Source organism: Argentina anserina, unplaced genomic scaffold, assembly GCF_933775445.1.
Source record: "Argentina anserina unplaced genomic scaffold, drPotAnse1.1, whole genome shotgun sequence".
Lineage (NCBI taxonomy): Eukaryota > Viridiplantae > Streptophyta > Magnoliopsida > Rosales > Rosaceae > Argentina > Argentina anserina.
In genome coordinates, this window is record NW_026089536.1 from 894,699 (window position 1) to 906,433 (window position 11,735).

The following is an 11,735-nucleotide window of genomic DNA, read 5'->3' on the forward strand; positions in this document are numbered from 1 at the left end:
GTCTGAGTATCTTTCTGTAAGGCTTCTGATGCGAGTTTCTATTGTATTTGAGAGTTTTGCAAGTGTGGGAGTGTGTTTCTTTCAAACTGAGGATCTTTACATCGTTTGCGTATCTTTACTATTCCAATTGTGTATCTTTACATCGTTTGCGTATCTTTACTATTCCAATTGTGTATCTTTACATCGTTTGCGTATCTTTACTATTCTAATTGAGTATCTTTTCATTCCTCGTTTGAGTATCTTTCTGTAAGGCTTTCTGATGCGAGTTTCTCATGAATTTGAGAGTTTTGCAAGTGTGGGAGTGTGTTTCTTTCAAACTGAGTATCTTTACATCGTTTGCGTATGTTTACTATTCCAATTGTGTATCTTTACATCGTTTGCGTATCTTTACTATTCGAATTGTGTATCTTTACATCGTTTGCGTATCTTTACTATTCCAATTGTATATCTTTTCATTTCTTGTTTGAGTATCTTTCTGTAAGGCTTTCTGATGCGAGTTTCTATTGTATTTGAGAGTTTTGCAAGTGTGGGAGTGTGTTTCTTTCAAACTGAGTATCTTTACATCTTTTGCGTATCTTTACTATTCCAATTGTGTATCTTTTCATTTCTCGTTTGAGTATCTTTCTGTAAGGCTTCTGATGCGAGTTTCTATTGTATTTGAGAGTTTTGCAAGTGTGGGAGTGTGTTTCTTTCAATCTGAGTATCTTTACATCGTTTGCGTATCTTTACTATTCCAATTGTGTATCTTTTCATTTCTAGTTTGAGTATCTTTCTGTAAGGCTTTCTGATGCGAGTTTCTATTGAATTCGAGAGTTTTGCAAGTGTGGGAGTGTGTTTCTTTCAAACTGAGTATCTTTACATCGTTTGCGTATGTTTACTATTCCAATTGTGTATCTTTACATCGTTTGCGTATCTTTACTATTCGAATTGTGTATCTTTACATCGTTTGCGTATCTTTACTATTCCAATTGTATATCTTTTCATTTCTTGTTTGAGTATCTTTCTGTAAGGCTTTCTGATGCGAGTTTCTATTGTATTTGAGAGTTTTGCAAGTGTGGGAGTGTGTTTCTTTCAAACTGAGTATCTTTACATCGTTTGCGTATCTTTACTATTCCAATTGTGTATCTTTTCATTTCTCGTTTGATTATCTTTCTGTAAGGCTTTATGATGCGAGTTTCTATTGAATTTGAGAGGTTTGCAAGTGTGGGAGTGTGTTTCCTTCAAACTGATTATCTTTACATCGTTTGCGTATGTTTACTATTCCAATTGTGTATCTTTACATCGTTTGCGTATCTTTACTATTCCAATTGTGTATCTTTTCATTTCTCGTTTGAGTATCTTTCCGTAAGGCTTCTGATTCGAGTTTCTATTTTATTTGAGAGTTTTGCAAGTGTGGGAGTGTGTTTCTTTCAAACTGAGTATCTTTACATCGTTTGCGTATCTTTACTATTCCAATTGTGTATCTTTTCATTTCTCGTCTGAGTATCTTTCTGTAAGGCTTCTGATGCGAGTTTCTATTGTATTTGAGAGTTTTGCAAGTGTGGGAGTGTGTTTCTTTCCAATTGTGTATCTTTTCATTTCTCGTCTGAGTATCTTTCTGTAAGGCTTCTGATGCGAGTTTCTATTGTATTTGAGAGTTTTGCAAGTGTGGGAGTGTGTTTCTTTCAAACTGAGGATCTTTACATCGTTTGCGTATCTTTACTATTCCAATTGTGTATCTTTACATCGTTTGCGTATCTTTACTATTCCAATTGTGTATCTTTACATCGTTTGCGTATCTTTACTATTCTAATTGAGTATCTTTTCATTCCTCGTTTCAGTATCTTTCTGTAAGGCTTTCTGATGCGAGTTTCTCATGAATTTGAGAGTTTTGCAAGTGTGGGAGTGTGTTTCTTTCAAACTGAGTATCTTTACATCGTTTGCGTATGTTTACTATTCCAATTGTGTATCTTTACATCGTTTGCGTATCTTTACTATTCGAATTGTGTATCTTTACATCGTTTGCGTATCTTTACTATTCCAATTGTATATCTTTTCATTTCTTGTTTGAGTATCTTTCTGTAAGGCTTTCTGATGCGAGTTTCTATTGTATTTGAGAGTTTTGCAAGTGTGGGAGTGTGTTTCTTTCAAACTGAGTATCTTTACATCTTTTGCGTATCTTTACTATTCCAATTGTGTATCTTTTCATTTCTCGTTTGAGTATCTTTCTGTAAGGCTTCTGATGCGAGTTTCTATTGTATTTGAGAGTTTTGCAAGTGTGGGAGTGTGTTTCTTTCAATCTGAGTATCTTTACATCGTTTGCGTATCTTTACTATTCCAATTGTGTATCTTTTCATTTCTAGTTTGAGTATCTTTCTGTAAGGCTTTCTGATGCGAGTTTCTATTGAATTCGAGAGTTTTGCAAGTGTGGGAGTGTATTTCCTTCAAACTGAGTATCTTTACATCGTTTGCGTATGTTTACTATTCCAATTGTGTATCTTTACATCGTTTGCGCATCTTTACTATTCCAATTGTGTATCTTTTCATTTCTCGTTTGAGTATCTTTCTGTAAGGCTTCTGATTCGAGTTTCTATTTTATTTGAGAGTTTTGCAAGTGTGGGAGTGTGTTTCTTTCAAACTGCGTATCTTTACATCGTTTGCGTATCTTTACTATTCCAATTGTGTATCTTTACATCGTTTCCGTATCTTTACTATTCCAATTGTGTATCTTTACATCGTTTGCGTATCTTTACTATTCCAATTGTGTATCTTTTCATTTCTTGTTTGAGTATCTTTCTGTAAGGCTTTCTGATGCGAGTTTCTATTGTATTTGAGAGTTTTGCAAGTGTGGGAGTGTGTTTCTTTCAAACTGAGTATCTTTACATCGTTTGCGTATGTTTACTATTCCAATTGTGTATCTTTTCATTTCTCGTTTGAGTATCTTTCTGTAAGGCTTCTGATGCGAGTTTCTATTGTATTTGAGAGTTTTGCAAGTGTGGGAGTGTGTTTCTTTCAAACTGAGTATCTTTACATCGTTTGCGTATCTTTACTATTCCAATTGTGTATCTTTACATCGTTTGCGTATCTTTACTACTCCAATTGTGTATCTTTACATCGTTTGCGTATCTTTACTATTCCAATTGTGTATCTTTTCATTTCTGGTTTGAGTATCTTTCTGTAAGGCTTCTGGTGCGAGTTTCTATTGTATTTGAGAGTTTTGCAAGTGTGGGAGTGTGTTTCTTTCAAACTGGGTATCTTTACATCGTTTGCGTATCTTTACTATTCCAATTGTGTATCTTTACATCGTTTGCGTATCTTTACTATTCCAATTGTGTATCTTTACATCGTTTGCGTATCTTTACTATTCCAATTGTGTATCTTTACATCGTTTGCGTATCTTTACTATTCCAATTGTATATCTTTTCATTTCTCGTTTGAGTATCTTTCTGTAAGGCTTCTGATGCGAGTTTCTATTGTATTTGAGAGTTTTGCCAGTGTGGAAGTGTGTTTCTTTCAAACTGAGTATCTTTACATCGTTTGCGTATCTTTACTATTCCAATTGTGTATCTTTTCATTTCTCGTTTGAGTATCTTTCTGTAAGGCTTTCTGATGCGAGTTTCTATTGAATTTGAGAGTTTTGCAAGTGTGGGAGTGTGTTTCTTTCAAACTGAGTATCTTTACATCGTTTGCGTATCTTTACTATTCCAATTGTGTATCTTTTCATTTCTCGTTTGAGTATCTTTCTGTAAGGCTTTCTGATGCGAGTTTCTATTGAATTTGAGAGGTTTGCAAGTGTGGGAGTGTGTTTCTTTCAAACTGAGGATCTTTACATCGTTTGCGTATGTTTACTATTCCAATTGTGTATCTTTACATCGTTTCCGTATCTTTACTATTCCAATTGTGTATCTTTACATCGTTTGCGTATCTTTACTATTCCAATTGTGTATCTTTACATCGTTTGCGTATCTTTACTATTCTAATTGAGTATCTTTTCATTTCTCGTTTGAGTATCTTTCTGTAAGGCTTTCTGATGCGAGTTTCTCATGAATTTGAGAGTTTTGCAAGTGTGGGAGTGTGTTTCTTTCAAACTGAGTATCTTTACATCGTTTGCGTATGTTTACTATTCCAATTGTGTATCTTTACATCGTTTGCGTATCTTTACTATTCCAATTGTATATCTTTTCATTTCTTGTTTGAGTATCTTTCTGTAAGGCTTTCTGATGCGAGTTTCTATTGTATTTGAGAGTTTTGTAAGTGTGGGAGTGTGTTTCTTTCAAACTGAGTATCTTTACATCGTTTGCGTATCTTTACTATTCCAATTGTGTATCTTTTCATTTCTCAAGTATCTTTCTGTAAGGCTTTCTGATGCGAGTTTCTATTGAATTTGAGAGTTTTGCAAGTGTGGGAGTGTGTTTCTTTCAAACTGAGTATCTTTACATCGTTTGCGTATCTTTACTATTCCAATTGTGTATCTTTTCATTTCTCGTTTGAGTATCTTTCTGTAAGGCTTCTGATGCGAGTTTCTATTGTATTTGAGAGTTTTGCAAGTGTGGGAGTGTGTTTCTTTCAAACTGAGGATCTTTACATCATTTGCGTATCTTTACTATTCCAATTGTGTATCTTTACATCGTTTCCGTATCTATACTATTCCAATTGTGTATCTTTACATCGTTTGCGTATCTTTACTATTCCAATTGTGTATCTTTACATCGTTTGCGTATCTTTACTATTCTAATTGAGTATCTTTTCATTTCTCGTTTGAGTATCTTTCTGTAAGGCTTTCTGATGCGAGTTTCTCATGAATTTGAGAGTTTTGCAAGTGTGGGAGTGTGTTTCTTTCAAACTGAGTATCTTTACATCGTTTGCGTATGTTTACTATTCCAATTGTGTATCTTTACATCGTTTGCGTATCTTTACTATTCCAATTGTATATCTTTTCATTTCTTGTTTGAGTATCTTTCTGTAAGGCTTTCTGATGCGAGTTTCTATTGTATTTGAGAGTTTTGTAAGTGTGGGAGTGTGTTTCTTTCAAACTGAGTATCTTTACATCGTTTGCGTATCTTTACTATTCCAATTGTGTATCTTTTCATTTCTCAAGTATCTTTCTGTAAGGCTTTCTGATGCGAGTTTCTATTGAATTTGAGAGTTTTGCAAGTGTGGGAGTGTGTTTCTTTCAAACTGAGTATCTTTACATCGTTTGCGTATCTTTACTATTCCAATTGTGTATCTTTTCATTTCTCGTTTGAGTATCTTTCTGTAAGGCTTTCTGATGCGAGTTTCTATTGAATTTGAGAGTTTTGCAAGTGTGGGAGTGTGTTTCTTTCAAACTGAGTATCTTTACATCGTTTGCGTATCTTTACTATTCCAATTGTGTATCTTTTCATTTCTCGTTTGATTATCTTTCTGTAAGGCTTTCTGATGCGAGTTTCTATTGAATTTGAGAGTTTTGCAAGTGTGGGAGTGTGTTTCCTTCAAACTGAGTATCTTTATATCGTTTGCGTATGTTTACTATTCCAATTGTGTATCTTTACATCGTTTGCGTATCTTTACTATTCCAATTGTGTATCTTTTCATTTCTCGTTTGAGTATCTTTCTGTAAGGCTTCTGATTCGAGTTTCTATTTTATTTGAGAGTTTTGCAAGTGTGGGAGTGTGTTTCTTTCAAACTGCGTATCTTTACATCGTTTGCGTATCTTTACTATTCCAATTGTGTATCTTTACATCGTTTGCGTATCTTTACTATTCCAATTGTGTATCTTTTCATTTCTCGTTTGAGTATCTTTCTGTAAGGCTTCTGATTCGAGTTTCTATTTTATTTGAGAGTTTTGCAAGTGTGGGAGTGTGTTTCTTTCAAACTGCGTATCTTTACATCGTTTGCGTATCTTTACTATTCCAATTGTGTATCTTTACATCGTTTCCGTATCTTTACTATTCCAATTGTGTATCTTTACATCGTTTGCGTATCTTTACTATTCCAATTGTGTATCTTTTCATTTCTTGTTTGAGTATCTTTCTGTAAGGCTTTCTGATGCGAGTTTCTATTGTATTTGAGAGTTTTGCAAGTGTGGGAGTGTGTTTCTTTCAAACTGAGTATCTTTACATCGTTTGCGTATCTTTACTATTCCAATTGTGTATCTTTTCATTTCTCGTTTGAGTATCTTTCTGTAAGGCTTCTGATGCGAGTTTCTATTGTAATTGAGAGTTTTGCAAGTGTGGGAGTGTGTTTCTTTCAAACTGGGTATCTTTACATCGTTTGCGTATCTTTACTATTCCAATTGTGTATCTTTACATCGTTTGCGTATCTTTACTATTCCAATTGTGTATCTTTACATCGTTTGCGTAACTTTACTATTCCAATTGTTTATCTTTTCATTTCTCGTTTGAGTATCTTTCTGTAAGGCTTCTGATGCGAGTTTCTATTGTATTTGAGAGTTTTGCAAGTGTGGGAGTGTGTTTCTTTCAAACTGGGTATCTTTACATCGTTTGCGTATCTTTACTATTCCAATTGTGTATCTTTACATCGTTTGCGTATCTTTACTATTCCAATTGTGTATCTTTACATCGTTTGCGTATCTTTACTATTCCAATTGTGTATCTTTTCATTTCTCGTTTGAGTATCTTTCTGTAAGGCTTCTGATTCGAGTTTCTATTTTATTTGAGAGTTTTGCAAGTGTGGGAGTGTGTTTCTTTCAAACTGAGTATCTTTACATCGTTTGCGTATCTTTACTATTCCAATTGTGTATCTTTTCATTTCTCGTTTGAGTATCTTTCTGTAAGGCTTTCTGATGCGAGTTTCTATTGAATTTGAGAGTTTTGCAAGTGTGGGAGTGTGTTTCTTTCAAACTGAGTATCTTTACATCGTTTGCGTATCTTTACTATTCCAATTGTGTATCTTTTCATTTCTCGTTTGATTATCTTTCTGTAAGGCTTTCTGATGCGAGTTTCTATTGAATTTGAGAGTTTTGCAAGTGTGGGAGTGTGTTTCCTTCAAACTGAGTATCTTTATATCGTTTGCGTATGTTTACTATTCCAATTGTGTATCTTTACATCGTTTGCGTATCTTTACTATTCCAATTGTGTATCTTTTCATTTCTCGTTTGAGTATCTTTCTGTAAGGCTTCTGATTCGAGTTTCTATTTTATTTGAGAGTTTTGCAAGTGTGGGAGTGTGTTTCTTTCAAACTGCGTATCTTTACATCGTTTGCGTATCTTTACTATTCCAATTGTGTATCTTTACATCGTTTCCGTATCTTTACTATTCCAATTGTGTATCTTTACATCGTTTGCGTATCTTTACTATTCCAATTGTGTATCTTTTCATTTCTTGTTTGAGTATCTTTCTGTAAGGCTTTCTGATGCGAGTTTCTATTGTATTTGAGAGTTTTGCAAGTGTGGGAGTGTGTTTCTTTCAAACTGAGTATCTTTACATCGTTTGCGTATCTTTACTATTCCAATTGTGTATCTTTTCATTTCTCGTTTGAGTATCTTTCTGTAAGGCTTCTGATGCGAGTTTCTATTGTAATTGAGAGTTTTGCAAGTGTGGGAGTGTGTTTCTTTCAAACTGGGTATCTTTACATCGTTTGCGTATCTTTACTATTCCAATTGTGTATCTTTTCATTTCTCGTTTGAGTATCTTTCTGTAAGGCTTTCTGATGCGAGTTTCTATTGAATTTGAGAGTTTTGCAAGTGTGGGAGTGTGTTTCTTTCAAACTGAGTATCTTTACATCGTTTGCGTATCTTTACTATTCCAATTGTGTATCTTTTCATTTCTCGTTTGATTATCTTTCTGTAAGGCTTTCTGATGCGAGTTTCTATTGAATTTGAGAGTTTTGCAAGTGTGGGAGTGTGTTTCCTTCAAACTGAGTATCTTTATATCGTTTGCGTATGTTTACTATTCCAATTGTGTATCTTTACATCGTTTGCGTATCTTTACTATTCCAATTGTGTATCTTTTCATTTCTCGTTTGAGTATCTTTCTGTAAGGCTTCTGATTCGAGTTTCTATTTTATTTGAGAGTTTTGCAAGTGTGGGAGTGTGTTTCTTTCAAACTGCGTATCTTTACATCGTTTGCGTATCTTTACTATTCCAATTGTGTATCTTTACATCGTTTGCGTATCTTTACTATTCCAATTGTGTATCTTTTCATTTCTCGTTTGAGTATCTTTCTGTAAGGCTTCTGATTCGAGTTTCTATTTTATTTGAGAGTTTTGCAAGTGTGGGAGTGTGTTTCTTTCAAACTGCGTATCTTTACATCGTTTGCGTATCTTTACTATTCCAATTGTGTATCTTTACATCGTTTCCGTATCTTTACTATTCCAATTGTGTATCTTTACATCGTTTGCGTATCTTTACTATTCCAATTGTGTATCTTTTCATTTCTTGTTTGAGTATCTTTCTGTAAGGCTTTCTGATGCGAGTTTCTATTGTATTTGAGAGTTTTGCAAGTGTGGGAGTGTGTTTCTTTCAAACTGAGTATCTTTACATCGTTTGCGTATCTTTACTATTCCAATTGTGTATCTTTTCATTTCTCGTTTGAGTATCTTTCTGTAAGGCTTCTGATGCGAGTTTCTATTGTAATTGAGAGTTTTGCAAGTGTGGGAGTGTGTTTCTTTCAAACTGGGTATCTTTACATCGTTTGCGTATCTTTACTATTCCAATTGTGTATCTTTACATCGTTTGCGTATCTTTACTATTCCAATTGTGTATCTTTACATCGTTTGCGTAACTTTACTATTCCAATTGTTTATCTTTTCATTTCTCGTTTGAGTATCTTTCTGTAAGGCTTCTGATGCGAGTTTCTATTGTATTTGAGAGTTTTGCAAGTGTGGGAGTGTGTTTCTTTCAAACTGGGTATCTTTACATCGTTTGCGTATCTTTACTATTCCAATTGTGTATCTTTACATCGTTTGCGTATCTTTACTATTCCAATTGTGTATCTTTACATCGTTTGCGTATCTTTACTATTCCAATTGTGTATCTTTTCATTTCTCGTTTGAGTATCTTTCTGTAAGGCTTCTGATTCGAGTTTCTATTTTATTTGAGAGTTTTGCAAGTGTGGGAGTGTGTTTCTTTCAAACTGCGTATCTTTACATCGTTTGCGTATCTTTACTATTCCAATTGTGTATCTTTACATCGTTTCCGTATCTTTACTATTCCAATTGTGTATCTTTACATCGTTTGCGTATCTTTACTATTCCAATTGTGTATCTTTTCATTTCTTGTTTGAGTATCTTTCTGTAAGGCTTTCTGATGCGAGTTTCTATTGTATTTGAGAGTTTTGCAAGTGTGGGAGTGTGTTTCTTTCAAACTGAGTATCTTTACATCGTTTGCGTATCTTTACTATTCCAATTGTGTATCTTTTCATTTCTCGTTTGAGTATCTTTCTGTAAGGCTTCTGATGCGAGTTTCTATTGTATTTGAGAGTTTTGCAAGTGTGGGAGTGTGTTTCTTTCAAACTGGGTATCTTTACATCGTTTGCGTATCTTTACTATTCCAATTGTGTATCTTTACATCGTTTGCGTATCTTTACTACTCCAATTGTGTATCTTTACATCGTTTGCGTATCTTTACTATTCCAATTGTTTATCTTTTCATTTCTCGTTTGAGTATCTTTCTGTAAGGCTTCTGATGCGAGTTTCTATTGTATTTGAGAGTTTTGCAAGTGTGGGAGTGTGTTTCTTTCAAACTGGGTATCTTTACATCGTTTGCGTATCTTTACTATTCCAATTGTGTATCTTTACATCGTTTGCGTATCTTTACTATTCCAATTGTGTATCTTTACATCGTTTGCGTATCTTTACTATTCCAATTGTGTATCTTTACATCGTTTGCGTATCTTTACTATTCCAATTGTATATCTTTTCATTTCTCGTTTGAGTATCTTTCTGTAAGGCTTCTGATGCGAGTTTCTATTGTATTTGAGAGTTTTGCCAGTGTGGAAGTGTGTTTCTTTCAAACTGAGTATCTTTACATCGTTTGCGTATCTTTACTATTCCAATTGTGTATCTTTTCATTTCTCGTCTGAGTATGTTTCTGTAAGGCTTCTGATGCGAGTTTCTATTGTATTTGAGAGTTTTGCAAGTGTGGGAGTGTGTTTCTTTCAAACTGGGTATCTTTACATCGTTTGCGTATCTTTACTATTCCAATTGTGTATCTTTTCATTTCTCGTTTGAGTATCTTTCTGTAAGGCTTTCTGATGCGAGTTTCTATTGAATTTGAGAGTTTTGCAAGTGTGGGAGTGTGTTTCTTTCAAACTGAGTATCTTTACATCGTTTGCGTATCTTTACTATTCCAATTGTGTATCTTTTCATTTCTCGTTTGATTATCTTTCTGTAAGGCTTTCTGATGCGAGTTTCTATTGAATTTGAGAGTTTTGCAAGTGTGGGAGTGTGTTTCCTTCAAACTGAGTATCTTTATATCGTTTGCGTATGTTTACTATTCCAATTGTGTATCTTTACATCGTTTGCGTATCTTTACTATTCCAATTGTGTATCTTTTCATTTCTCGTTTGAGTATCTTTCTGTAAGGCTTCTGATTCGAGTTTCTATTTTATTTGAGAGTTTTGCAAGTGTGGGAGTGTGTTTCTTTCAAACTGCGTATCTTTACATCGTTTGCGTATCTTTACTATTCCAATTGTGTATCTTTACATCGTTTGCGTATCTTTACTATTCCAATTGTGTATCTTTTCATTTCTCGTTTGAGTATCTTTCTGTAAGGCTTCTGATTCGAGTTTCTATTTTATTTGAGAGTTTTGCAAGTGTGGGAGTGTGTTTCTTTCAAACTGCGTATCTTTACATCGTTTGCGTATCTTTACTATTCCAATTGTGTATCTTTACATCGTTTCCGTATCTTTACTATTCCAATTGTGTATCTTTACATCGTTTGCGTATCTTTACTATTCCAATTGTGTATCTTTTCATTTCTTGTTTGAGTATCTTTCTGTAAGGCTTTCTGATGCGAGTTTCTATTGTATTTGAGAGTTTTGCAAGTGTGGGAGTGTGTTTCTTTCAAACTGAGTATCTTTACATCGTTTGCGTATCTTTACTATTCCAATTGTGTATCTTTTCATTTCTCGTTTGAGTATCTTTCTGTAAGGCTTCTGATGCGAGTTTCTATTGTAATTGAGAGTTTTGCAAGTGTGGGAGTGTGTTTCTTTCAAACTGGGTATCTTTACATCGTTTGCGTATCTTTACTATTCCAATTGTGTATCTTTACATCGTTTGCGTATCTTTACTATTCCAATTGTGTATCTTTACATCGTTTGCGTAACTTTACTATTCCAATTGTTTATCTTTTCATTTCTCGTTTGAGTATCTTTCTGTAAGGCTTCTGATGCGAGTTTCTATTGTATTTGAGAGTTTTGCAAGTGTGGGAGTGTGTTTCTTTCAAACTGGGTATCTTTACATCGTTTGCGTATCTTTACTATTCCAATTGTGTATCTTTACATCGTTTGCGTATCTTTACTATTCCAATTGTGTATCTTTACATCGTTTGCGTATCTTTACTATTCCAATTGTGTATCTTTTCATTTCTCGTTTGAGTATCTTTCTGTAAGGCTTCTGATTCGAGTTTCTATTTTATTTGAGAGTTTTGCAAGTGTGGGAGTGTGTTTCTTTCAAACTGCGTATCTTTACATCGTTTGCGTATCTTTACTATTCCAATTGTGTATCTTTACATCGTTTCCGTATCTTTACTATTCCAATTGTGTATCTTTACATCGTTTGCGTATCTTTACTATTCCAATTGTGTATCTTTTCAT